Source organism: Crinia signifera, chromosome 1 (genome assembly GCF_055691185.1).
Source record: "Crinia signifera chromosome 1, ASM5569118v1, whole genome shotgun sequence".
Classification (NCBI taxonomy): Eukaryota; Metazoa; Chordata; class Amphibia; order Anura; family Myobatrachidae; genus Crinia; species Crinia signifera.
This window is the reverse complement of record NC_139217.1, coordinates 308,388,757-308,415,883: the sequence shown is the minus strand read 5'-3', so window position 1 is coordinate 308,415,883 and position 27,127 is coordinate 308,388,757.

The following is a 27,127-nucleotide window of genomic DNA, read 5'->3' as shown; positions in this document are numbered from 1 at the left end:
AAATGTAGCAAAAAGCTGTATATTGGCCCATTGCCTAGACCCAATAGCCTGAAGCGAAATTGTAACTTGGTCTCTTACTATAAAGAATTTTCTACAGTTGAAGCTATTTCTTTGGAAAGGTGTAATATTACCTTGATGTACAGTAGTGGTCCCTCCCAGTGCAGCTACACTGTAGCTTATATCTACCAATCCTTATTGTTTCAACTGGATATTGCCAGAGCCCACCCTAAGCAATTTGATGACCTAGGCAAGATTTTTGTTGGTGCCCCCTAGCGCATAATTTCATCACCAAGCTAAGACTGGCTACAGAGATAATTGGTCCTGTGTTTATCTCTAAATATCATTAAAAATAAAGACAAATCAAACAGATCATTAAGAAAAATGATGACACGATAATATCTTATTCTTGTGTTTTGAAGATAAACCAAATGTAGCTTTCAAAAAAGCGAGAAACCTTTAAGAGTCACCTTAATAACACTTTGCTCTGTGTTATTAGGATCCATTGATGGGTAATTGATATAGCAATATGCTGTTCTTGGCTGTAGAAGAGGGGGTTTTACCTGCTACACCAGGGGTTCCCAATCTTTTTTGAATCACGGCACCCATCAGTATCAGAATTTTTTCACGGCACCCCTAGGCCCAAAAAAAACAACCAAAAAGAAAACCAGAATACAGTACATATAATATTAAGTAGATATGGTTTATAATATGTGATTCTTAGGTTCAGTTATGTGGTAAAGGGCACGATTTGCTTCTGTTTGTACACACACCACTGGCTTTGCCCATAAATAATTCACTATAAATAATTTGAATTGGTCCTGGACCACCAACCCGGGGCACCCCCGCAAGTGTCCTGAGGCACCCCAGGGAGCCACGGCACACAGTTTGGGAACCACTGTGCTACACTATATAATATTGTGATATTGAATCTGCAAAACAAGTATCTACTGTATGTTAAGCTGGTAAAAGCTAAAAAATAAAAGTAAAAAAAAAAACATTATTGCAGCCTGGTCAGGTATTCAAACCAGCAACCTCTGTGTACATGTAGTTGAGGCTCTAGCCCACTAGACTATAGAGTCCTTTGTATTTATATTGATATTTTAATTTAAACCACCTTGATTATGTTATACATGTGTACAATTATTTAATGCAGAATTAAGTAAAAGTGTATGATTATAATATTATTGTTATCCCTCATTTGGGCAGCACAGACGGTGTAGTGGTTAGCATTACTGCCTCACAGCACTGAGGTCATGGGTTCGATACTGTGCGGAGTTTGTATATTCTCCCTGTACTTGCATGGGTTTCCTCCGGGTACTCTGGTTTCCTCCCACAATCCTTCTCTTATTGTATAAAAGAGACTGTAGTCTGGCCTAAAGCCAGAAATTGAAATGCCCAATGTCTGTGTGTGCATGTACATGTGGTAGAGAATATAGATTGTAAGCTCTACTGGTGCAGGGACTAATGTTAATGTTTAAATATACTCTATATACTCTATATAAGAAACTGATAATAATTTCTCAGACCATTGTTAGGTGGGTACATACCACTTAGGACAAACAAGAAGTACAATATACATACTTGTATAACACCATCATATTATGAATTGATACACGACAGAGCGCAGTACCATACCCCCTATACTATATGTTAATTACTTCAGGGTGGTCACCCGCATGGTACAGCAGCTAGTCTGATCAGTACGTCTTGGTGTGCAAGTAGCCTCCCAATAACTAAGATATTGTGTATCACCCTGAAAGAAATGACGAACGACGAAGGATGAATGACGCGCAATCTAGTAATATGCAACATTTTGTGAAAGACATAGCCAAAGTTTAGATGCATGTACAGGTGACAAAAACCCTCTAATTAACTACCCACGGGCGCGCCCATCGTTCCTCGTTCGTTGCATACACACCGGACGGTATTTTGACAGATAACGTTTAAAAGGGCCAAAATAAACTATAGTGTTCAAAATATCGACCAGTGTGTACGTACTTTAATATTTTAATAGCCCAAATGTATATTCTACTACAGATTGAGTGGAGTTATGTGCATCATTATACTTACACTGCAGGATTATCAGAAAGTGACAATGGAATCAGAGGCCTGGAAACATCCATACCCAGAGTCCTCTGTAAGGCAAAGTAATACATTTATTTGAAAGGTTAATATGACAAAATTTCTAGGTGTGTAGAGAGGATATCACCTGAGAAATATGTGCTTAACATCATCCACACCTTGAATAATTTGTCTGGCCTCAGGATATAATAAAATTTAAACTGCTAAAAATGTTGTTGTGTAAGTACCGCCTTTAATGTATTGTATAATGTATTTTATGATGTAGATCTAAGGGTTGACATTTTTTTATGTTATAGATCATTCTTTTAGCTTTTTTGATTGTATTCTTTGATTTTTTTTTTTGCTCTCTGCAAAATATATTTCTAGGCACTTCTTTTTGGAGGTATTGTGACACACAGGTGGAGGGAAAACAGTACTGTATACGCATGCCGATCTCCAGATGCTGTGACTATTCATTGCAAATTGGCAGAACTATAGGGGCATGTAAAAAGAATGACAAGTGATATTATTTATTAGCTCATAATATGTTGACTGGTGCTTTTAAATCTTTCCCCATGGGTGCATGTACAGTATTACAGTATTACATGTTTTGCAAAAGTTACAAGTTTTGATTACTTACAATGCAGCCATATTGGCCTGATAGATCATTCCGTAATGATCAAAAATGACATATCTGGAATATCGCTCAGTGTGTATGCCAAATATGGGTGTGTCAGCGGTTGCTAGTAACATTGTAACTGCAAATGTGCTGTACATCAACCCAAGGGATTTAGGGCCTTATTCTGGTTGGAGCGGCCGGGCCGTACGCGTACGTCCCGGGATTTTTTATGATCTGCGCATGCGTACATTCGCTAATGCGCAGGCGCGAACACTCCACAACGCTTACGGCCGGGTCTCTACGTGCGAAAAAACCTATACGCGAGTGTACGGGCATTGGGGGCGGCATAGGGGCGTGATGAGGGGAGCGGCCGAAATAATGAGGGAAAATGGGCGTAAATATGGGCGTACACGGGGGTGTGCACCAAAAATGAGCGGTGCTACTACCGCACGATCGACTAAAGCACCGTTCATTTCGGACACAAAACAGGCGGCCGCCAACCGACATCTCAAACCACCCCTACAGATACCGCATGCCAGCGTGCGCCTGGGTTAGCTAATTTACGCGGATTACTACCAAACACATACACCTGAATGTAATAACCAATGCTGCAGTCTATTAAGTCCAAACCATGATTTCACTACCTGCAAGCCACACATAGCACTCTAACACATTGCAAGCTTATCTTTCTATACTTCTCTACATTTAAAGGTTTGTTTAATTTAAGGTAAGAATCTTTTTAAGACCTGCTTATATATGCTAAGGTAGGTATTTGTTAAACAGTTATACACATTCACTACGTGCTTTCATAGACTTTACACAGTAGCACACTCAATCTACACAAGTCGACATGTGTCAACGTGTTCACTCTAATACAAACATAGGTTTTGTATTTATGATACAAGAACATAAACCACATCTAACACCTACAAAGGATGTTTCAGCAATGTTTTAAGCCCATGGCCACTATTTTGCACATTAATTAATTCAATCAATTAATTAATTTTCATAATTATAGTTGAAAGGCACGATTTGCAGGTCCATATATATGAAGGGTATGTCAGCGTACACGGACGTACGCTCACTCTCACGAGCGGTGACATAAGCTGACTTTTCTATTGAAAACAATAGGGACCCGTCCGTGCAAGCTGGCGTACGCTCAGATAGCCGCAAGAAGTCGGTGGGAAGACGGCCGAGAGACGTCCGTAAACGGTGGTGTACGCTCAATTGTACGCCAGTTGTCGGAGTGTAAGGGCTGGCCCGTCCATGTACGTTGGCGTACGCTCAATTGTACGCCACTCCCCTTTGCCGATGTTTCTGGCCGTACGTATGCGGCTGAGTTGTGGGTGGACTTAACCCCAACGGCCGCGTGCGGATAGCGTACGTTAATAGCGAACGTACGCACGTTTGGCCGCTCCAACCAGAATAAGGCCCCCAGTGTGCACCCAGCTTTACACGGTGTGTGATGAAAAGGACAGTTATGAATCTAGAAAAATGTAAAAAAAAAGAGGTGGTGGCTATGTGCTCAAAGAACCACAGCGTCGAACCCAATATTAGATTTCAGGGTATACTTTTCCTATTCAAGCTGCAGTGGGATGCGGGTACTTAAACGACATAGAGGGTAAACATAGAATCGATAACAGACACTACGCTAAAATAGAAAATATATTTTCATTTTAAATCAAGAAAAACTTGTAATAAATATAAAGGCAAAGTAAAACATCAATAAAAAAAACAAAGCTTATTCATAAGTAGGCATTGGAAACATTTTAGTTTTGTTAGTAGGCAAATCTAGAGTAATTCCTACCGGGTAGGATAAAATTCCTTATAATGGTTTTCTTAATAGGTTAGTTGGTGCAGGTAGCAAGTCCCATTAGAACAGCATAATAAGAAAATGTCAGTGCAGCATTTTAGCAATGAGTGGAAGTTAGTATGGGTAGTGTGATATAATTACCACTCCTCTCCAACAACAACAATTGCAATCGATGGCCTCAGGCAATTGCAATTGGATGTGCATGGGTGGCCACCCAATAGTGACAGCTGGATGCAGCTCCTGGCTTGGCCTGGTTAGCATTCCACTAGTGTTGCCTTGTCTGGATCTGCCCACAAGATAGCCACAGCTAATTGTGCAGAAAAACCGGTACCAGAAGATGGAGGAGCTCTTTTTCTTACGCGTTTCTCCACCGCCCAGTGCTTGGTTGCTTCCTCTGAGAAATTCTCTGCACAATTAGCGGTGACCATCTTGTGGGCAGATCCAGAAAAGGCAACACTGGAGTGCTTAATAGACCAAGCCGGGATTTGCATCCAGCTGTCACCCCTGGGTGGCCACCCGTGCACATCCAACTGCACCTGGCTTAGGCCATCTATTACAATTGTTGCTGGAGAGGAGTGGTAATTATATCACACTACCCACAATAAGTTCTGAATCTAGTAGGCCACCTAGGCAGGGGACCTGTTTGGAAATACAGGGATCCACCGGAGAGACATTCCTCAATGATGTGAGAGGATACATAGTTTTATGCATCACCTGGCAAGATAGAAATTATATTGAAATCCAAAAGAACTAACAAACTGGGCCCAATTTCACCTGCACCCTTGTTTATTGTCCTATGCCTTTCTGTCTAAAACCTGTAGATCCATTATACCACATCACTATTTGTTTTTTAATTGTGTATTTTTATTGATCAAAAAAAAATTAGTGTAAAGTTACCAATGTTGAGCACAACAATACAACAATGGTAACTTTACACTGTAAAAATGTACATTTCCACTGGTAATAAACATAATCGTTACAAATTGTTTCTGTGAAGACTTGGTTATTTGGGTTATAAAGGTCAGGAGAGAAGTAGTGTACATGGTGATAATACAGTTGTACACATTGTGCTTAGTAGGTGTACAGACAATTTGTATAATTTTGAGATTTTATGATAACATTTGAACATTTGCAACCCACCCTCTCCCCCCACTTAAGAGAAGAAACAAAAGAGAAAAAAAAAGGAGAATTAAAATAAAGGATAATACTACAAACAAACAATAAAGGCACTTATATCTCGCCCATTGTTAGGGCTTAAGGACTCCGAGAGGCTGAGAGGAAAAGGAATAAAATAGTTCTATACTGCATGTTACTATATGACGCATAATCAGTACAGGTGTTATTGGTTAGTTAGATTTTGCTGAATGTCAACGGCTGAGGCAAATCTAGAGGAGGTCCATCTACTCCATTTGTTCAGGTAAGGAGCCAGCGAGCCACTAGATCTATAGGTAAATCGCTCATGTCCTGAAACCTCATTTACGAGAGCTCTCCAGTTATAGATATTAGGATATGAGACATCAAACCATTTCCTAGCTATAAGGACTTTGGCGAGAGCAGTCAGACACAAGATGTATTTATATATTGGGGGTGAAAGGGATTCTTCAAAATCAAGAGCAAATATGCAGTCCTTGGGAGGAATGGAGGGCTTGGTAAGAGTGATATCCGTCCACACCGCCTCCCAGAAGGCATATATCTGCGGGCAGGACCAAAGCAAATGCCAAAAGTCGGCGCCAGGGGAAGCACATCTAGGGCACCTGTCGTCAGATCTAAGACCCGCTTTATACATTGACACAGGGGTGCGATATACTCTATGCAGCACATAGAATGATATTTGTTGATATTTTAAGCATGGGGTTGTGTATTTAGCTGAGCCTAGGATCTGTAACCACTGCTCTCCATCCAGGGTCCCAATATCAAGCTCCCATTTGGCCTTAAGTGAGTCAAGGCTAGCTGTATCTATCTGACTATTAAGATTGCTATATATAGTCGAAATATGGAATTTCGTAGTTAAATTTTTAAGAAGAATTTTAATCGGGGAGTTAGAGGTGGAGGGGGGAAGACCAGCAAATTGAGCTTGAACTGCATGTCTGAGCTGCAGATAATGGAAAAAGACCCTATTTGACAGTTGCAGTTCTTCGGATAGCTGCTGGAATGTTTTGATGGAGCCCTCAACAAACAGCTGGGAGATAGACGTGAGGCCCACCCCAATCCAGTAGCCATCAGAAGAGAGTTGCCTAAACTCGGGGAAGGACCTGTTATACCATAGAGGGGCGTCTTCATCGATATCGGTCCAGTTACATAATTTATGGGCTTGATGCCAGACCAACAGTGCCTGCCTGAAAAGATGGGTGACAGTAGGAGTGAATGGAAAGGAGAAAAGAAACTGAATAGGAGAAAGGCGGGACCCCACACACTCGGCATACCAGCACTCGAAGGTAGACCCAGACTGGCCGAAGATCCAGTCAGATATATGCATCAATTGCGCTGCTATATAGTAGGCACGGAAATCCGGTAGGCCCAGACCACCGTCTATTCTGGATATAGAAACATAGAATTTGACGGCAGATAAGAACCACTTGGCCCATCTAGTCTGCCCCTTTTTTAAACAAGTTACCTCAAACCATATTTGATCCTTATTTTTTTGTAAGGATATCAATATGCCTATCCCAAGCATGTTTAAATTGTACTACTGTATTTGCCTCTACCACCTCTGATGGGAGGCTATTCCACTTATCTACTACTCTTTCTGTGAAGTAATTCTTCCTCAAATTTCCCCTGAATCTTCCTCCCTCTAGTTTCAGTGCATGTCCTCGTGTTCTGCTGCTCCTCTTCCTGTGAAGAATGTCTCCCACCTGTACCTTGTTAAAACCTTTGATATATTGGAGAGTGTTTTAAGGGCTGCCCTGGGCAGCTTGTTCCCCCAGATGAAAGATGAAATCAAGCTATTTATAGCCATAAAAATACGTTTAGATATATATACTGGGAAGTGTTGGAGTTAGTATAAATACTTAGGAAGGACTGTCATTTTAACAAGATTGATTCGGCCCATAACTATGAGAGGGAGCTTCTTCCACTGGTGTATACGCCCCTTCAGCTCAGTAGTGACCGAATCAATATTGAGGGACACAAACTCAGATACCTTAGGGGTAATCCAGACAGCGAGATATTTAAATTTAAGAACCCATTGAAGGGGTGATGAGGAGATAAGTTCACCCGGGATAGGTAGGATACTAGATTTCCCCCAGTTTATCAGAAGGCCTGAGAAAGAACCAAATGTTTCCACAATTTCCAGCATCGCCCGGAGAGAGGCTTGAGCGTCATTTAAGAAGAGGAGAGTGTTGTCCGCATATAGTGCAACCACATCCTCTCGTCCTCCCAGGGGAATACCTCGTATAATTGGGGAAGTACGAAGCATTATAGCAAGGGGCTCTATGGCCAGGGCAAAGAGGGTGGGGGACAAAGGGAACCCCTGCCTATTTCCTCTACCTAGCTTGAATGCTGAGGTCACATATCCATTCACTGATATACGGGCCTTCGGGGAAGAATAGAGCAGACGTACCCAGTTAATAAAGTTGGGGCCAAAGGCAAAGCATCACAAGACCTCCCAGAGGTAGTCCCACTCCACGGAGTCAAAGGCCTTGGCAGCGCCAAGGGACACCACCACTGCTCCCGACCCACAGCCCGTGTCCCCCTGTAAGTGGCAATAAAGCCGCATGAGGTTACGAGTGGTAGAGCGCCCCGGCATAAAGCCGAATTGATCATCATGAATAACTGAAGTAATCACAGCGTTGAGCCTAACTGCCAAGATTTTTGCTAATATTTTTACGTCTGTCTAGAGGAGAGAAATATTGTGGTACGAGTCTGGGAGGGAAGGATCCTTGCCTGGTTTTAGAATCACCACGATAACCGCCTCTGACATGGATGGCGAGAGACCGCCCGCCTCCTTTAGGTCATTATAAAGTTGAAGGAGATAGGGTATAAAGTAATCCTTGTATTTTTTTAAAAACCTCTATCGGTATGCCATCACTACCAGGGGCTTTCTTGTTTGGGAAGGAGGCAATAGCTGCCTCAATCTCAGACGTCGTGATGTCCGCCTCCAAAATATCCCCTCAGTACAGTCTTAAACGTCTCATGACGTATAGCAGGATTCGTACAGGAACTATTGTCCTCCCTAAACCATGTCCATCCCTTAATCATCTCATCTCCATCTGTCAGCAAGGTGAGCCAGAATGGATTGAATTTCCAAGTGCTGGCCCCCTTGGAGGGCATCAGATCAAGAGTAATTACTATAGGGGAGTGATCCGATATCCCCCTCGGTAAGTATTTAGCAGATGTGACTTTAGGTATAAGCTCAGGGGAGATTAGTACAAGATCGATTCTGGAGAACGCCTGATGCCCTGAGGAGTAGCAGGAGAATTGTTTCTGTCGGGGGTGTCTATTTCTCCAAGCATCGGTCAAGTTAAGTTCGTGAATTAGCTTGGCAAACGGTGTGGGAGAGGGAGCAGGAGGAGGAGTAGGACAGTCCGCGCCCGTCCATCTATCCAAACTTCTATCTAGAACATTATTAAAGTCCCCTATGCAGACAATTGGGGCTGACGCGAACGAGGATAGGAACATTACCGCATTCCTGAGCACCTCATTACTATAGGGAGGGGGGTATATAAATAGCAAGTAGATTCACAATGGCATGGTTGATGTATGCCCTCAGAAATACATATCTCCCATACTGGTCTATTTGGTGATGAGTAAGATGGAAATTAATGTTTTTTAAGATTGAAACACCACTAGCATTGTTAGAAAAGGTAGAATGGAACATGTGGCCCACCCAGGGTTTTTTAAAAGAACCAAGGAGCGCTTAATGTGATTGTTGAGCCCCCGTATATTCCAGCTGAGTATGCGGAGCCCCACTACATTACGGGCCTGAGCCATAAGCAAGAGAGGTTAGGAAGGGCATAGGAGTATAGAAAAACATAGTAAAATGTCAGGGAGGAAGGGGGATTTTCAAAGAGTAGAGCAGCATGGAGAGAGGCATGTATATATATTCTAAACCCAGCAATGTTAATTTCAAAACGTGACACAAGTTCAATGAGAAAAGGGATCCATATCCTCATCCCGTAGTCATGAACACCTGCACCATAGAGAGTGGACCTGTTCAGCAAGACACCAAGTACCTTTTTACATACACATATAAGCATAGAAAAAAAAAAAAAAACTCCCCAAACAACCCATCCCACCCAGCATACCTATCGAACATTAGATATACTTTGGATCCCAAAAAACTAGTTAAATGTTACCCAACTGTAAGTTAACTGAAAGAACCCGAGGGTATAGAGACCAGTGTTCACCTATAAAATAACAATTTCCTAGCATAAGCTCCATTTGGAAACATGTATCCTGCATAGACTTAAAGGATAAAGAATAACGCAACCTGAGTTACCACTATGTAATATGAGTAGGTCCAAGAGAAGAGGCATTAGGCCACGACGACCCTTTGAGGAAACAGTAGTTCCATTGCAGAGCTAAAATACAATTATTGCGGTCTGCGGTCAAGCCATTGTTCAGCTTCCTGAGGGTTATTGAAAAAGTGGGAGTTGCCATCAAGCACCACACGCAGACGTGCCGGGAAGAGCATTGAATATTGGATCTGGCGATCACAAAGTTTTCTCTTGACCTGGAGGAATTGAGCACGTGATTTTTTAATTTCTGCTGCAAAGTCCGGATATGCAGCCACAACTTGGTTATCAAATTTCAAAGGACCCTGGGTATGGGCCAGATGAAGGACCGCATCTCTGTCCCTGTAGTGTAGGAAACGAGCGATGAATGTGCGCGGGGGCGCACCCGGAGGAGGGGCCCTGTCTGGGAGACGATGGGCCCTTTCCACCGCAAAGTGTTGACTGAAGTCATCTCTTGGAAGAATTTCTAAAAGCCACCTCTCAAGAAACTTCTCAGGGGATGATCCCTCCGCCCTTTTGGGGAGGCCGACAAAGCGAACATTGTTTCGGCACAAGCGCCCCTCCATATTTGATAGTTTGGACTTGACAGCTGACATCTGCGTAGTTAGATTACTTTGAGGGGAAAAGGGTATGTGGGAGTAGACCAGTGCACAGGTTAGCATATATTATACATAGCGACGAAACAGTGTATACGATCCACAATACTGAAAGAAAAAATTTTTTTGGGCTAGTTTTCTAGCTTCCTTGCAAAGAATAGAAGTTGTGGAGGTGCTCCCTAGAGAGTATATGTAGTATTTTAGGAAAAAAGAAGGGAAAGACTCTCTTTTTGTTGGGGCACTCTTATAATGAAAATTTATATTTCAATGGTTCAAAAAAGTATTAGAATATAGGGAAAGGACACACACAAAGGCCCCCCCAAAAAAGCAGTAAGTATTGATTAGAATAGTTAGTGCGACACTCGCTTAGCGTATGTGTATGAAAGGATTTTAAAATTCTCTTTAATAGTATATTTATTAAAACTAAGCACTAAACACAAACGGACAAAAATACATATAACATAAAACACTAATGAGCTTCTGTTGGAAATGGTAATCAAATTAAACGGACCTGTGGAGAAAAAATGTTATCTCTAGGAGAGGAACTCTCCTCAAGGCTCAGGATTAACTTTACACTGAGGTCACAGCCCCCAATTTTAGATACTTTCCAAAATAAGCTCTAATATTGACAATTCTCGTTCTAATAGGGATCAATTAAATCACAAAGATAAAGAAGTAGTACTATCTTGTGTGGCTCATTAAAGCTGAGGTGACAGAGAAGATATGTCTCTCTCAGATGATGGGCTTTTTGTTAGCCCCGGTGTCCAAAATGGCGACGCGCTATTATAAAACATAAACTGAGTTTGTCACATCCTTCACAGCACCCAACTGAGCACCTTCATCAAAAGCGTTATTTTTGTGACACGCTGTCTAATCTACGTCCCTATTTGACAGTCAAAATATGTGTATGAATTTATACAATAAAATAATCGTCACACATCAATCAAAAGATAGCGAAAATATGAATTTTTTCAGTATATTCTTTCAATAAGTACAAGGAAAACACTGTCTCCTCTCCCCAAGAGGGTAAAGATAGTAGTATGGTTGGGAAGGAGTGAAAAAGGGAAAAGAGAGCAACAGCAAAAGCAAAGTAATAGGGGATAGAGATTTGGAAGAAAGTAGAAAGAAAGTGTTGCCTCAAAGGATGACAATTCACCGACTATATATACCTGTAGTGTGCTGGGAAAGATGGATTCTCACAATGAGGTCTCCCTCAAATGTTACTCGTCACCACCCGGCACACCAGCTGCCATCTGTAATAGATGGGCCTTTTAGGTATTGTGGGAAGTCAGACCTGTACTCCCTGATTTAACCCCATAGGGCTGCTGCTGCCCAGCTATATATACCTATGACCAACAAGGGGTACAACGGTTTCCTTAGCAGGGTCTCCCCCCTCTGTGTACTCGGTTGTATCTCAAATTGGTCAGCTTCCTTAAGCAGGTAATGCAAAAAGGGCTTTAAGGTATTGCGGGTGAGCGAGTCCTAATGGTCGGGGTTACAAGGAGAGAGGATAGCACACAGAAAAAGACAAGGAAACAGAGAAAGAAACAAAGTATAGAAGAAAGAGAGAAGAGAGAAAATTGGGAGGGGGCAGGAGTGCCGGAAAGGACAAAAGAAAAGAAAAGAAAAAAGAAAAGAAAGGAAAAATGTTACCTCAAAGGTGACAGATCACCAACTTTATATACCTATAGTAGGCTGGGGAAGGTGCGTTATCGCAGTGAGGTCTCCCCCAACTGTTACTCGTCACCCCCCGGCATACCAGCTGCCATCTGTAGTAGATGGGCCTTTTAGGTATTGTGGGCAGTCAAACCTATGCTCCCTGATTTGACTCCAAAGGGCTGCTGCTGCCCAGCTATATATACCTATGACCAAAAAAGGGGGTATAACGGTTTCCTTAGTGGGGTCTCCCCCCTCTCAGTACTCAGTTATGTCTCAGTTTGGTCAGCTTCCTTCAGCAAATGATGCAAAAAAGGGCTTTGAAGGTATTGCGGGTGAGCGAGTCCTAGTAGTGGGAGTTACAGGGAGAGAGGATAACATAAGAAAAAGAAAAATATCCCAAGACACTAATGGCCTGGGGGTGGGGTAGATTCCCCTGGTTTGAGGAGATGTAGTTACAGGGTAAATCCCTCAGCTCCCAAGTGGAGAAATGCCTGAGAAAGGTGTATCAGGCGGTATTACTCCTTTACTTAGGGATTAAATGTGCGTTAGGTTCCCCCGTGGATTATATCAGTGGGGGGTGGGCGAAATGTGGCCCCAGGTAATTTATAGATGACTGGTGAGAGCAAAATGCCGGGAATCAGAGGAGAGAGAGGAGAAAGAAGTATAGGGCAAAATGAGGAAAGACTGGGTAAGGGAAAGAGTGGGGGGAGAGGCACAGTGGATACCTATGGTTTCACCCCGGGGATCTGGTCCTAGATCTCCACCGGGTCTGCCGCTGTGGCTAGAGATACGTGATCCCTGCTATCTCTGCATGTACAGGTCTCTGAAGCGCTCAGTCTCTGGGTGTCCGAGGGATCCACGGGTATGAGATGCTGTAAGTCAGCGTCTCTGTTGCAAACAGGATGCGCGACTATCAGAGTCAGGAGGCACTGGATAGGTAAGCCAAAGTCCCCTCTGTGCTGTAAGTCAGCGTCTGGGTGTCCGCGGGATACACGAGTATAAAATGCTGTAAGTCAGCGTTTCTGTCGCACACAAGATGTGCGGATGTCAATCAGGGGGCACTGGATAGGTAAGCCAGCGTCCCCTCTGTGCTGTAAGTCAGCGTCTGGGTGTCCGCGAAATACACAGGTATGAGATGCTGTAAGTCAGCGTTTCTGTCGCAAGCAGGATGCGCAGGTATCAGAGTCAGGAGGCACTGGATAGGTAAACCAGCGTCCCCTCTGTGCTGTAAGTCAGCGTTTCTGTCCGCAGCACAGGTATGAAGTGCTGTAAACCAGCGTATTAGTCACAAGCGGGATACGTGGGTATCGAAGTCAGGAGGCACTGGATAAGTGAACCGGTGTCCCCTCTTTGCTGTAAATCAGCGTTTCTGTCCACAGACGATCGTTTCGCCACGGAGGCTTTCTCAATGTGTCTGTCACATTGAGAAAGCCTCCGTGGCGAAACGATCGTCTGTGGACAGAAACGCTGATTTACAGCAAAGAGGGGACACCGGTTCACTTATCCAGTGCCTCCTGACTTCGATACCCACGTATCCCGCTTGTGACTAATACGCTGGTTTACAGCACTTCATACCTGTGCTGCGGACAGAAACGCTGACTTACAGCACAGAGGGGACGCTGGTTTACCTATCCAGTGCCTCCTGACTCTGATACCTGCGCATCCTGCTTGCGACAGAAACGCTGACTTACAGCATCTCATACCTGTGTATTCCGCGGACACCCAGACGCTGACTTACAGCACAGAGGGGACGCTGGCTTACCTATCCAGTGCCCCCTGATTGACATCCGCACATCTTGTGTGCGACAGAAACGCTGACTTACAGCATTTTATACTCGTGTATCCCGCGGACACCCAGACGCTGACTTACAGCACAGAGGGGACTTTGGCTTACCTATCCAGTGCCTCCTGACTCTGATAGTCGCGCATCCTGTTTGCAACAGAGACGCTGACTTACAGCATCTCATACCCGTGGATCCCTCGGACACCCAGAGACTGAGCGCTTCAGAGACCTGTACATGCAGAGATAGCAGGGATCACGTATCTCTAGCCACAGCGGCAGACCCGGTGGAGATCTAGGACCAGATCCCCGGGGTGAAACCATAGGTATCCACTGTGCCTCTCCCCCCACTCTTTCCCTTACCCAGTCTTTCCTCATTTTGCCCTATACTTCCTTCTCCTCTCTCTCCTCTGATTCCCGGCATTTTGCTCTCACCAGTCATCTATAAATTACCTGGGGCCACATTTCGCCCACCCCCCACTGATATAATCCACGGGGGAACCTAACGCACATTTAATCCCTAAGTAAAGGAGTAATACCGCCTGATACACCTTTCTCAGGCATTTCTCCACTTGGGAGCTGAGGGATTTACCCTGTAACTACATCTCCTCAAACCAGGGGAATCTACCCCACCCCCAGGCCATTAGTGTCTTGGGATATTTTTCTTTTTCTTATGTTATCCTCTCTCCCTGTAACTCCCACTACTAGGACTCGCTCACCCGCAATACCTTCAAAGCCCTTTTTTGCATCATTTGCTGAAGGAAGCTGACCAAACTGAGACATAACTGAGTACTGAGAGGGGGGAGACCCCACTAAGGAAACCGTTATACCCACTTTTTTGGTCATAGGTATATATAGCTGGGCAGCAGCAGCCCTTTGGAGTCAAATCAGGGAGCATAGGTTTGACTGCCCACAATACCTAAAAGGCCCATCTACTACAGATGGCAGCTGGTATGCCGGGGGGTGACGAGTAACAGTTGGGGGAGACCTCACTGCGATAACGCACCTTCCCCAGCCTACTATAGGTATATAAAGTTGGTGATCTGTCACCTTTGAGGTAACATTTTTCCTTTCTTTTCTTTTTTCTTTTCTTTTCTTTTGTCCTTTCCGGCACTCCTGCCCCCTCCCAATTTTCTCTCTTCTCTCTTTCTTCTATACTTTGTTTCTTTCTCTGTTTCCTTGTCTTTTTCTGTGTGCTATCCTCTCTCCTTGTAACCCCGACCATTAGGACTCGCTCACCCGCAATACCTTAAAGCCCTTTTTGCATTACCTGCTTAAGGAAGCTGACCAATTTGAGATACAACCGAGTACACAGAGGGGGGAGACCCTGCTAAGGAAACCGTTGTACCCCTTGTTGGTCATAGGTATATATAGCTGGGCAGCAGCAGCCCTATGGGGTTAAATCAGGGAGTACAGGTCTGACTTCCCACAATACCTAAAAGGCCCATCTATTACAGATGGCAGCTGGTGTGCCGGGTGGTGACGAGTAACATTTGAGGGAGACCTCATTGTGAGAATCCATCTTTCCCAGCACACTACAGGTATATATAGTCGGTGAATTGTCATCCTTTGAGGCAACACTTTCTTTCTACTTTCTTCCAAATCTCTATCCCCTATTACTTTGCTTTTGCTGTTGCTCTCTTTTCCCTTTTTCACTCCTTCCCAACCATACTACTATCTTTACCCTCTTGGGGAGAGGAGACAGTGTTTTCCTTGTACTTATTGAAAGAATATACTGAAAAAATTCATATTTTCGCTATCTTTTGATTGATGTGTGACGATTATTTTATTGTATAAATTCATACACATATTTTGACTGTCAAATAGGGACGTAGATTAGACAGCGTGTCACAAAAATAACGCTTTTGATGAAGGTGCTCAGTTGGGTGCTGTGAAGGATGTGACAACCTCAGTTTATGTTTTATAATAGCGCGTCGCCATTTTGGACACCGGGGCTAACAAAAAGCCCATCATCTGAGAGAGACATATCTTCTCTGTCACCTCAGCTTTAATGAGCCACACAAGATAGTACTACTTCTTTATCTTTGTGATTTAATTGATCCCTATTAGAACGAGAATTGTCAATATTAGAGCTTATTTTGGAAAGTATCTAAAATTGGGGGCTGTGACCTCAGTGTAAAGTTAATCCTGAGCCTTGAGGAGAGTTCCTCTCCTAGAGATAACATTTTTTCTCCACAGGTCCGTTTAATTTGATTACCATTTCCAACAGAAGCTCATTAGTGTTTTATGTTATATGTATTTTTGTCCGTTTGTGTTTAGTGCTTAGTTTTAATAAATATACTATTAAAGAGAATTTTAAAATCCTTTCATACACATACGCTAAGCGAGTGTCGCACTAACTATTCTAATCAATACTTACTGCTTTTTTGGGGGGGCCTTTGTGTGTGTCCTTTCCCTATATTCTAATACTTTTTTGAACCATTGAAATATAAATTTTCATTATAAGAGTGCCCCAACAAAAAGAGAGTCTTTCCCTTCTTTTTTCCTAAAATATCTGCGTAGTTAGGTCGGCAACTGCAGTTTTAAGGGGGTATGTGACGTCTTCGAGATCGGATATACGATGTTCCGCCTCACCCACCCTCTCTCTTGTTTTTTGCATATCATGGCGGAGGAGGGAGATGTCTGATCTCATCTGACCAATCTCATCAGTGACTCTGTTCAGATGATGATATTGCCAAAATAATCTGTTGTTTAGATTGGCTAGAGTTCTCAGCATGAGGTGGATCTTCCTCTGTTTTAGAGGGGGGGGGGGGGTTAGAAGGCAGGGGGCCTGTGAGGAGGATGAGGGTGGGGGGCCACGTGTATATCTCTCAAGTTTGGCAGCAGCCGCTGCGGCACAAGTCTTCCCCATCCTGCAGGGTGATTCCTATCACTGTCGATGGGACCTGGCAGTTAGTAGCACAGGGGAAGACAACTGTATGTAGTTTCAAAGGACAGTAGGCAGCCAAGACAATATCAGACCAGGGGAGGGTGACAGTATGTAGCCGGGACAATGTCAGTCCAGGGGAGGGTGACAATATGTAGCCAAGATGAAGCCAATCCAGGGGAGGGCGACAGGCTCCCAGACTTTAGAGTATCAAGGCTTCAGTATATATTTGTGTCCCCACAGGGCAGAGTGATAGACAGCTGTATGCAGTTTCAGAGGGGAGTATGCAGCCAACACAATATCAGTCCAGGGGAGGGTGACTGTATGTAGCCAGGACAATGGCAGTCCAAAGGAGGATGACAGTATGAAGCCGCAATAGAGCCTGTCCAGGGGAGGGTGACAGGCTCCCAGGATTTATATTATAAGGGCTGCAGTATATATTTGTGCACCCACAGGTCAGAGGACAGGGGATGCTGCAGTGGTGTGAAGACAGGATATTTTATGAGGATAGTGAGGAGCTCACGGAGTTAGCTGCTACTCACATGCTCGGCCAAGCCATGCCCCCTATACCACATCACCTTTAACACGTTTTAATACTTCATACAATTGTTGTATACTCTTCTAAACGTTTGAGAGTTCTTCTGGGATGGTGCTAACCTATTGGATCTCCAGTGTGTTTATCTAACTTCCAGCTCGTGCACCTAGGGCTATTGCGTTAATCGGGTGACTCTGTGAACACAGAGATAGAGTTGTGTCAGGTTTTAAGATTTTGATTGCTTAGAAAAAGATACAGGAACCACTGCAAAGCCAGAGGTTGGAGGGTTAAAATGAGCAGGTTTAACTAAACTTTTACTCATAGATACAAAGTAGCATGAAGAGAAAACATCAAAATATCTTCTTTGGGAAAAGAAAGAGTTCGGACTGGTGACAAATAACGTCTTTGAAACTGTCCTAGTGCAAAACTGTAGAAAGAGTCTCTCCGGGAAGTCTACAGTGTTGACGAGGTACTGAAAGAATTCCAAAAAGTGTGGTGGACAATCCATTAACAATGAGCTGAAAAGATAAAGGGGTTTGTCCTGGGATGCTCCTGGTGAGAACACAGATTTGCAGGATGGTGGTCCTGGACAAAGTTTTGGTGCAACCATAAGTCTGACAGGCTACCAAGCAAAAGGACAAGCTGGGCAGAGAACAAGCAGGAGGACTGAACAAGCCAGAAGCCACAGGTACAGTTCAGGTCAAATTGGGTCATCAGGTCTGCTGTGTGGTGGCCAGCCGAAGGGGGGATGTAATCAGCTGGTGGGGGATGCTGGAGACTTGTCCACCTTTCTTGGGGCAGAGAGTGTCATGTGATTATCAGGAGCCTCCAGGCTGTTCCAGTAAAGTAGGCAAGTGCATTTGAGAGCTATAGTTGATTTTCTGGAATGTTACTGTATTTATTGAGGGTGTGCTGATATGTTCCACTGCCTACACAGAGGTAGTGATCCCTCTGAGCGTATCCTTTGTTTGAAATGTTATTGTGCAATGAAAAACATTCTTACCCATGGTGTAGATTTATAAATATGAAACATTTGGATGTTGCTAAACAGATGTCTAAAATTCAGATGACACATAAGCACTTTCAAACAGCTGTGAAAGAGCCTAGAGTGACATTTGGTACTCAGGTACAGGGGGGTCAAGAGGGTCACATGTGATGGGCCCCGAGGGTCAAAGGGGCCTCAGGTAGTAGCCCATGCCCCCTGTCATTTGTGACATTTTTTTCTTTTCTTAAAATGGAGCGCGGCAGAATCCTCTGTTAGTCACTGACCAGGTCAGGTCTCTCCGTTCAGCACAGCATGCAGTGAGGAAGGGGTATGGGTAAAAACTGGACCCGGACAAGACCCTGGAATGCCGGACCAGACATCAAACTCTGCATTCTGGAGCTTGTAATGTCCAGTCCGGGGGGTATCCTCCCTGTATGGTCCGGAGCACACAGGGTAATGGTCTGGAGCACACAGGGAGGCTATAATCACCCTTCCCCATGTCCCTGGGGAAAGCTATTACAGGCATCCCCCCAGACAAGGGACACCCCGGAATGGACATCCCCCCCCCCCCCCCCCCCGGCCGGACACTACAAACTCCGGAATGCAGAGTTTGATGTCTGGTCTGGCGTTCTGGGGTCTTGTCCGGGTCCGGTTTTTACCGGGTCCTGTCCCGGGAGGAAGTGATAGTCAACAAACTTGTTGCCACTTTACGACTTGTGAAAGTGATTACACTTGTGAATTGGCATGCAGTTTGCAGACAGTCCCTTACTCCTAGCATGACTCCTGTGACCCTGCAGTCAGAGAGAATTAAGACTAGTGTGTGCAGGGCCGGCAACAAAAATCTTGGGATCCAGAACACTGATATCTCTGGGCCCCCCAACACCGAACACGGATTGTTATTACATTGCATATTGAATGTATTTTTTTTTTTAAATGGATAATTAGAAAAAATGGATAATTAACGGATAAGCAATATAATAGGGAAGGACAAATGGGAGGGCACAGCATTGTGAGTTGTGTGGTATGGTGTGTTGCATGATGTCACTAAACTCATTACAGGTTGAATATCCCGTATCCAAAATGCTCGGGACCAGGAGAATTTTGGATAGCGGATTATTCCGTATTTCGGAATATTTTAATATTTAAATGATGTATTTTGAAGTATCTTGCATTTATGCTGTATAAACACATAAATTACACACATATATATTTTATTACCACATGAAATGCACACAAATATATTTTATTTTTTCAAAAAACAAGGTTTCAAAACATGAAACAAAATTTGTGTTCTATCTCAGATATTGAATTTGAAGGCCAAGAAATCATTTTCTTGTACATATATAGTGCCAGTTACATATCATGTCCTCAGTAGTGCTGTTACAAATGTCCCCAGTGAGTTTTTAGCAAAAAAAAATTTTTTTTTTCACTTTCTGGAATTTATGGTTTTCGGAATAATTCGGATAACGGATATTCGGATACGGGATACTCAACCTGTAGTATGGGTAGCCAGACAGGTAATTAGGCAACCATGCTTATAGACCCTGAGTCCCTCAAAGCCTTGGGGCCCCTCAACTGGTCGGGGCCCGGTATGAGTGTCCCCTTTGACCCCCCCCCCCCCCTGTCACCTGCCCTGAGTGTGTGGTTTCAGCTACAGCATCCAGCTGAGCATGGTAAGTTATTATCATGCATATAATGGCCAGTGTGGAGCATATAAGGGGAGAGGGAGAGCTGTCCTCTTATGTCTTTGTGAGTGTGGGTTTGCAAACCCCAGTAATCTGCAGGGGCACAGTGTTTGCAGTGTTTCCCTGTACTTTATTTCTCATCCACCTGGTAAAATCCCTCTTCTCTGAGGGTATAAGTCACATACGATCCCCTTCAGCCATCAAAGACTTTCCTGGGCGGCAGGATCCCAAGCAACATATTGCATGCGGTCCTTTTGAATGTGATATATTGTATGCGATCCCAGCAAATGCTGCCAGAGGCTGTCCGATCCGACAGATCATACATGCAGCACTTGCAAGCTAGGGGGTCTTATTTGATGCATACTGGACCACGCATCGGATCGCAGCGGATCTAAAACCAATGCGATTTGCCCAATTTCTTGGCCCAATGTATCAGTCATAGTGCCTACGCCTAACCCTAACCCTCAATGCTTGCACTGCTCACATACCTACGCTAGGAATGCCTGCAGCTGGGATAATGGATGTTGGTCTTCCAGTGGTAGTTGGCATCGGTATTATGGCTGGTGGCATCCGATCTGTGGGATGCTAAATGCATCTTGTATGTCTCAAGGTGTCAATGGATTTGGGGACCCGGATATATCAGTGTATTGGGCCCCAATATTTCTGTTGCCGGCCCTGGCAACCACTGTATATCATTCTGCATTTAATCATTTTCTTTCTATACTATTGTTATATTGTTGTCTCACCTGTTTCTCTTTCAATCATGACTTACTTCAAGTATTTCTACATTTAAAAACTTAACAATATCTCAAAGGTAGCACGGACAAAACTGTAGGCATAAATCTGGTTCCCTTAAATATTTCTGCACCTTGCATTCAGCCAGTTACAGCTGTTTGAACAGTGCTTAGGGGCTAACAGAATGTATTATTATAGCTACTGGTGCTTAGGGGCAAACAGCATGTCATAATATACATACCATGACCAGTGGCGGAACTTGTGGGTAGTGAGCCCAGGTGTGAAACTATACTTTGGGCCCGCCTCCTCCACCCCAACCCAAGTTCACAATATGCAACAAGGCAGTGGGTGACAGGGAGAGGGTGATAGGGGGAGGCAGCATGTGACAGGGAAAAATTGTGGATGACAGGAAGAGATTAACAGGAGCAGCAGTGGGCATCTTAGTCCTCAGGGCCTTTAGCCTGAACTGTAGACTGAATCGAAGCCTAAACTATAGTCTGACCCACAGCCTGACCCTCAGCTTGATCCACAGCCTCAAATGGAGCCTTATCCACGGCAGCATGTCTCCCTCCAGCGGGACAGATGTGGATATCAGAGAGCTACTCCTTATCTGGGGAGAGGACAAAATTACTGTAGATTCCAGATTAAAGGCAATGTTAAAGATGTATGTATGTGAATTAATTAGGGCATCCGGGGGCGTGGACCCAGCTAGCGGCCGCGTTTTTACGTCTCTCCATGCCTCCAGCTGCTGACCGGAGCTCAGACGGGTGAGACCGGACGAGAGGCAGCCTAAGAGAGACAGCTAGAGAACAGGAGGTAGTGACGGGTAAAGAGATTGAGGATCCAGCCTCCCACCGACCAGTACTTTGGAAGCCTGAGGCACATTTGTGGGTTCTGTATGTGGACGCCAGCTCCATATTGGGAGAGGCGTATATCGGCGATAAGCTGATAGACTGCAACCGGAGTTGGATGGAGAGAGCCAGTGAGAGTGGGGCAGAAAGAAAAGATTGATGGAGAGACTGCCTAGGGATCAGCACTGAAGGACTAAACAGATGGAGGGGGAGAGACGGGTGTGTGGCGGGCGCCATATTGGAAGGGGAAGGGAACGACTGACAAACATTCACTACTCGTTTTCTCCCTGCACAGACACCCGTGCTGAAAGCCACAGACCGGGGTAAGAGTCAAGACAGTATACTGTCTCAAATAAGGGGAATGTGGATGAGAACTAGAATAAAGCAGAGACTATACCCAGCAAAAGGCTCTCTGATTATATAAAAAGGAGAAAATTAAGGAGTGAAATATAAGTATTAACATAAGTGAAACAGTGAATTGTGATAAAAAAGTGGACCTGCTTATCAAGCTGCTTATTAAGCATTTAACTTTATCTCTCTCCACTTTATTACGCCTAAAGAAATAACGACAAAAATGGAAAAATATGTGCAAAGGTTCCAAAAGCCCCTAAGGGTTCACAGACTCAAAAGAAAAAAGATAAAACAGCGGCCCTGGCCTCAAACTCTGCTCCCCCCTCACCAGGCAATACTAGCACGGCAGATTCTTCAGATGAAATCCTGCACTCTTCATATACGTCAGCACATAGGGCTAAAGAGATATCGGATATACTCTCACCCCTATTAGATATTAAATTGGCTAAACTGACAGAGGCAATTGATAAAGTGACTGAAGAAATTTAAAAACATTCAATTAGGCTGTCTGAAGCAGAGGATAGAATATCCACATTAGAAGATGACCTATTTAAGGCCACTACACCATACTGGCTTTACTTGAAAAGGTTGAGGATATTGGAAACAGGAATAGAAGAAATAATTTGAGACTGATTGGTTTACTCGAAAGTGTCTACCTTTAAGGACAACTGAATAAGCTTGGCATTGCAATAAATGGCCCTCTAGTAGTGGAGCAGGCTCATCGAATTGGGCCTGAAAAACGAGACATACAACAATGCCCCAGACCGGTAATCATCAAATTGCTCAAAAATTAGGACACAGTGAAAATAATGGAGGCTTATCGCAAAATTAACTCCATAAATTACGAGTCTTGTCGTCTTCTTTTATTCTAAGATTTTTCCTACCAAGTATCCATTAAAAGACGTGAATTTCCCCCTATTTGCAAAGAACTTTGTGTTTCTATGTTTCTAACTTTTCACCAGAAATATTCGATTCGCACTGCTTTATCCGGCCAAATTGCGAGTGACGTATGAAGGGTCTTTAAATATTATTATTATCAGGATTCAACAACAGTGGCTAAAGAAGGTTGATAAAGTAACTGAATGTATGGGCCTAAATACCTAATGGCATGATAACATGGAAATGTTGGTTCTAATGGGATATAGGGTCTATCTTGTTTGTCTCTCCCTTTCTATACTTTCTGTTTGGAAAAATTATAGGTTTTGTCTAGATGATGGAAGGTATCAGAAAAAGTGTTTGAAAAATGTTTGTCAAAAGCACATAGTATTAACATTACAGATACTGTACTAACTTCTATCTCTTCTCATCTTAAAAAAATTATACTTTTTACAGCAACAGCCCTTGAGGCGGTTGTTTTGGGTTCAATTAAATGATACACTTATTGACATAAATGTTGGATACATAGATTATATAACACAATATAGGTATCGAGGAATAAGTGACTACACTCTACTATTGATTGCTGGTGTAATAAGCGACATATTTCCTGCTCTCTGGGACAGGTGGGAACTTGGAGAGTATGATGTACCTGTCGGAGACCCCCCTGACCAGAGAATAGGATGACTTCAAATTTGTAAAGACCAGTTTTAAATTGGTATCTTGGAGCGTAGAAGGGTTTAATATGCCCCTTAAAAAGAAAAAAGTTCTATCGCACTTGAGGAAATTTCGACCGGATATTGCCTTTATACAAGAGACCCACTGGAAGATATCAGACCAAAATACTCTTAGAGATAAATGCATAGGGAAATATAGAGCGGCATCCTTTTTAACTAAATCTAGAGGGGTGGTGATAGTGTTGAATAAATCTCTTAATGATTCAATTATTTCTGAATGGTTAGATCCTGAGGGAAGATTTATTTTTTTGAAGGTACTTATAGAAAATAACTTACATATGTTAGCATGTATATATGCTCCGCCAAATACTAATACATAATTTTTTTCAGATTATACTAAATTAGGGTTGAAAAGAAGGGTATTTATTGATAGGAGGAGATTTTAATGCAATCTTAGATACTCAACTTGATGTTATGGTAAATACTGAAAGAAATATGGGACATAGATGTATACCACCATCTCTATCTTTGCATATAGATTCTTTACAGCTGGTTGATCCGTGGAAATTTTTAAACCCGGATAACAGAGAATATACCTTCTTTTCCCATCCCCATAAACATTCTCGAGACTGGATTATTGGTTTATAGAGGATAAGATACTATATACGAGATTTTTAGTTTTTAATATTGGACCATGCTCCTATACTGTTGAATATCTGCTTAGACAAGGAGACAAAACAATCTTTTAATTGGCATTTCCCGGACCACTTTATGAACTCACTAGATTAAAAAAATTATTTGATCCAAACGTTTCTTAATTATACAGAGAAAAAAGAAAAGTATACAGCGCTGGGTTTGACTGAATAAAGGCTAATACAATTTAACCAAGAAAACACATTTATTATACATCAATAAAAAAACATTTTAAATTGTCAACTATAGAGAATTCTCTTATTCACCAAAATGGGGGGTATGTAGAGGGCAATCTGGAAAAGTAATGCTCCAGTGAGTGGGCAAAAGCAGCAGTTCAAATGCACCAGTATTGATTGAATAGTTACCAAGTATGGAGTTTGGCAGTCTCTCTCCTGTATATTTTGGGGAGGAGGATTGGTGGGGTCCCGGAGAATTATCCAGCAGATTGTGGATCCAGATTAACTCAGAAAGACAGCAGAATTTTTCGGGTTGGATGGAGTCGGTGTACCCAAATGCGTCTTGTATTGTAGAAAGCTGAGGTTGTGGAATCCTGTTTATCATTTAAGCTGGTCCGGGTAGTTTGGTAACAAGTGCAGATGAGAGGGATGCAGGTGGTAGCTCAACGCGTTTCGACGTGTTGGCACATCTTCATCAGGAGCAGTAATCTGTTTCTTAATTATACTACTGATAACGATATTCATAGTGGAGATATCAATTTGTGATATATTCGGGATATATTTTGGCCTATACATCTTCTCAAAAGAAAAAAAATCAATCTCAGTTAGAACAGATAATGCTTTGTGTAATGCAGATAAACTCCTACATAAGAAAATGGATACATTTATTTCAACTTCACATATTTATGAGTTATGCCGCTCATGTATATCATTAGATCAGCCATTAAAAGGTATGCTGAAATGGCAGACAGACTTTCCTGAATTAGATATGAAGACTATGTTGAATTCATACCGATTCTTAAATAAGAATTTGACATCGATCGCCTACATGGAAATGCATCAGAAATGATTGAATAGGGTTTATTTTACCCCAAAGTTAAAATATATAATAGGAAGTGCTTTGGATGATAAATGTTATAAATGTGGGAAACCAAATGCGGATCTGATACATTGCATGTGGTCCTGTAATGTTGTACAAATATTTTGGGCAGCATTCCAGAACTACATTAAGTTGGAACTGGGTATACATTTTGTTATATCCAAGACCTGGGTGATTTGGGGATTATATTCCCCTCAAGAGAAAAATAAATATATATTTGCAACTAGAATATTACTCATTAAGATGGCAGCTGCCTTGAAGGAAACCATTTTATCACAATGGATCTTGACAGACCCATCCCACATGTCTTTAGTTCTTCCAAGACTGTTATACTTGTTCCAAATGGATTGGATAGAGACATCAATACAGAATGAGAAATTAACTTAACATTTTTTTGAAACCTGGATTCTATGTATACGTACGTTATCAACTTCTATGAAAACAGCTCTTAGGAACTCTTTTTCAAGAACAACTTGGTACAGTATATTAAAAAATCATTAAAAATTAATTCCTTTTTAAAATATATAGAATTGGGATATCTATTCCTTTTCTTCTTTTTTTTCTCCCCCCCCCCTCCCCCTGTTCAGTGGGACAGCCATATAAGTCAAGAGAGATGACACAGAAAGAGGGAGTGAGTGAGAGGCAGGTGGATAGAGAGAGGGGGTGTGGGGGGAGAGGGGGTGAGAGGAGGAGTGTAAATGTGGAAATAAAGCAAGGCAAGGGGGAGAGTGAGCATGGGTTAGAAAAGGGTTGACTTTGTCAGATCTCCTGGACTCAGTCTCCTTCTCATCTGCAGCTGTGTAGTCAGGTCTTCTCTGCCCCGGTGCCAGCTCATGCAGTAGCTGGCCTCCTCTGTTCTTGCAGTGGCTGGTCCCTCAGCCCCACATTCCCCAGCTGCTGGTCTCCTCTACACCCAGGACCAGCTCCTGCAGTGGCTGGTCCATCAGTGGCCTGGTCTCGCACAGCAGCCAGGGTTCTCCTCTGTGTCCAAGAAAAACAAAAAGGTGGTCGACTAAAATATATTTTTACAATATAATATATGCAAAAATTCTGGTCAGGTGTGAATATGAATAACACTTTAATAGGAAAAATCAATCAATAAAATGATTAAAATAAGGAGGATAATTAAAACAATATGGACAGAAGGTCAATAGTCACCCATTTGTAGTTGGAGTAGTGTGCCACTCCTTGGAAGTAACCCAAATGGGTTTTCATCGGGATCCAAGGGTAAACAAATATTTGTAATCCAAACTTTTTCTTGTGTTGGAAAGGGAATGGATACTCCGGTACTGGTGTCACTTTTTCCACAAAGGAATGCCTGGCCTTTAGGAGGTGGCGTGCCTCCAAGATGATCTTTATGCCACGGATTGGGGTAAATGGACCAGTCCACGTTGTCATGGGTTCGTCTGGCAAGGGTTAAATGACTGTATGTCCATTTAAAAGAACACCTATGTGTTTCACTGGCTACAGCAGTTTTTTTTAAAATATATTTTGCATATATTATATTGTAAAAATATATTTTAGTGCTAGCGCAATCGACCACCTTTTTTTTTTCTTGTATATTGTATTGGGGGTGACTCCCCCTTTTCCTAGATTGATGCTCCTAGCTAAGCACACCCATACCAAGCACCTTTAAACTGATATAGTTTATCTATATCCTCTCTTTTTGTCTTCTCCTCTGTGTCGGCTCCCCCACACAGAGGAGAAGAGTCAGGTCACTCATCCCTGGCTCCTCCAGTGGTGGCTCCCACAGCAGCTGGTCTCCTCTGCCTCAGCTCTAGCGGAAGCTGGTCTTCAATGCCTCAGCTTCCGCAG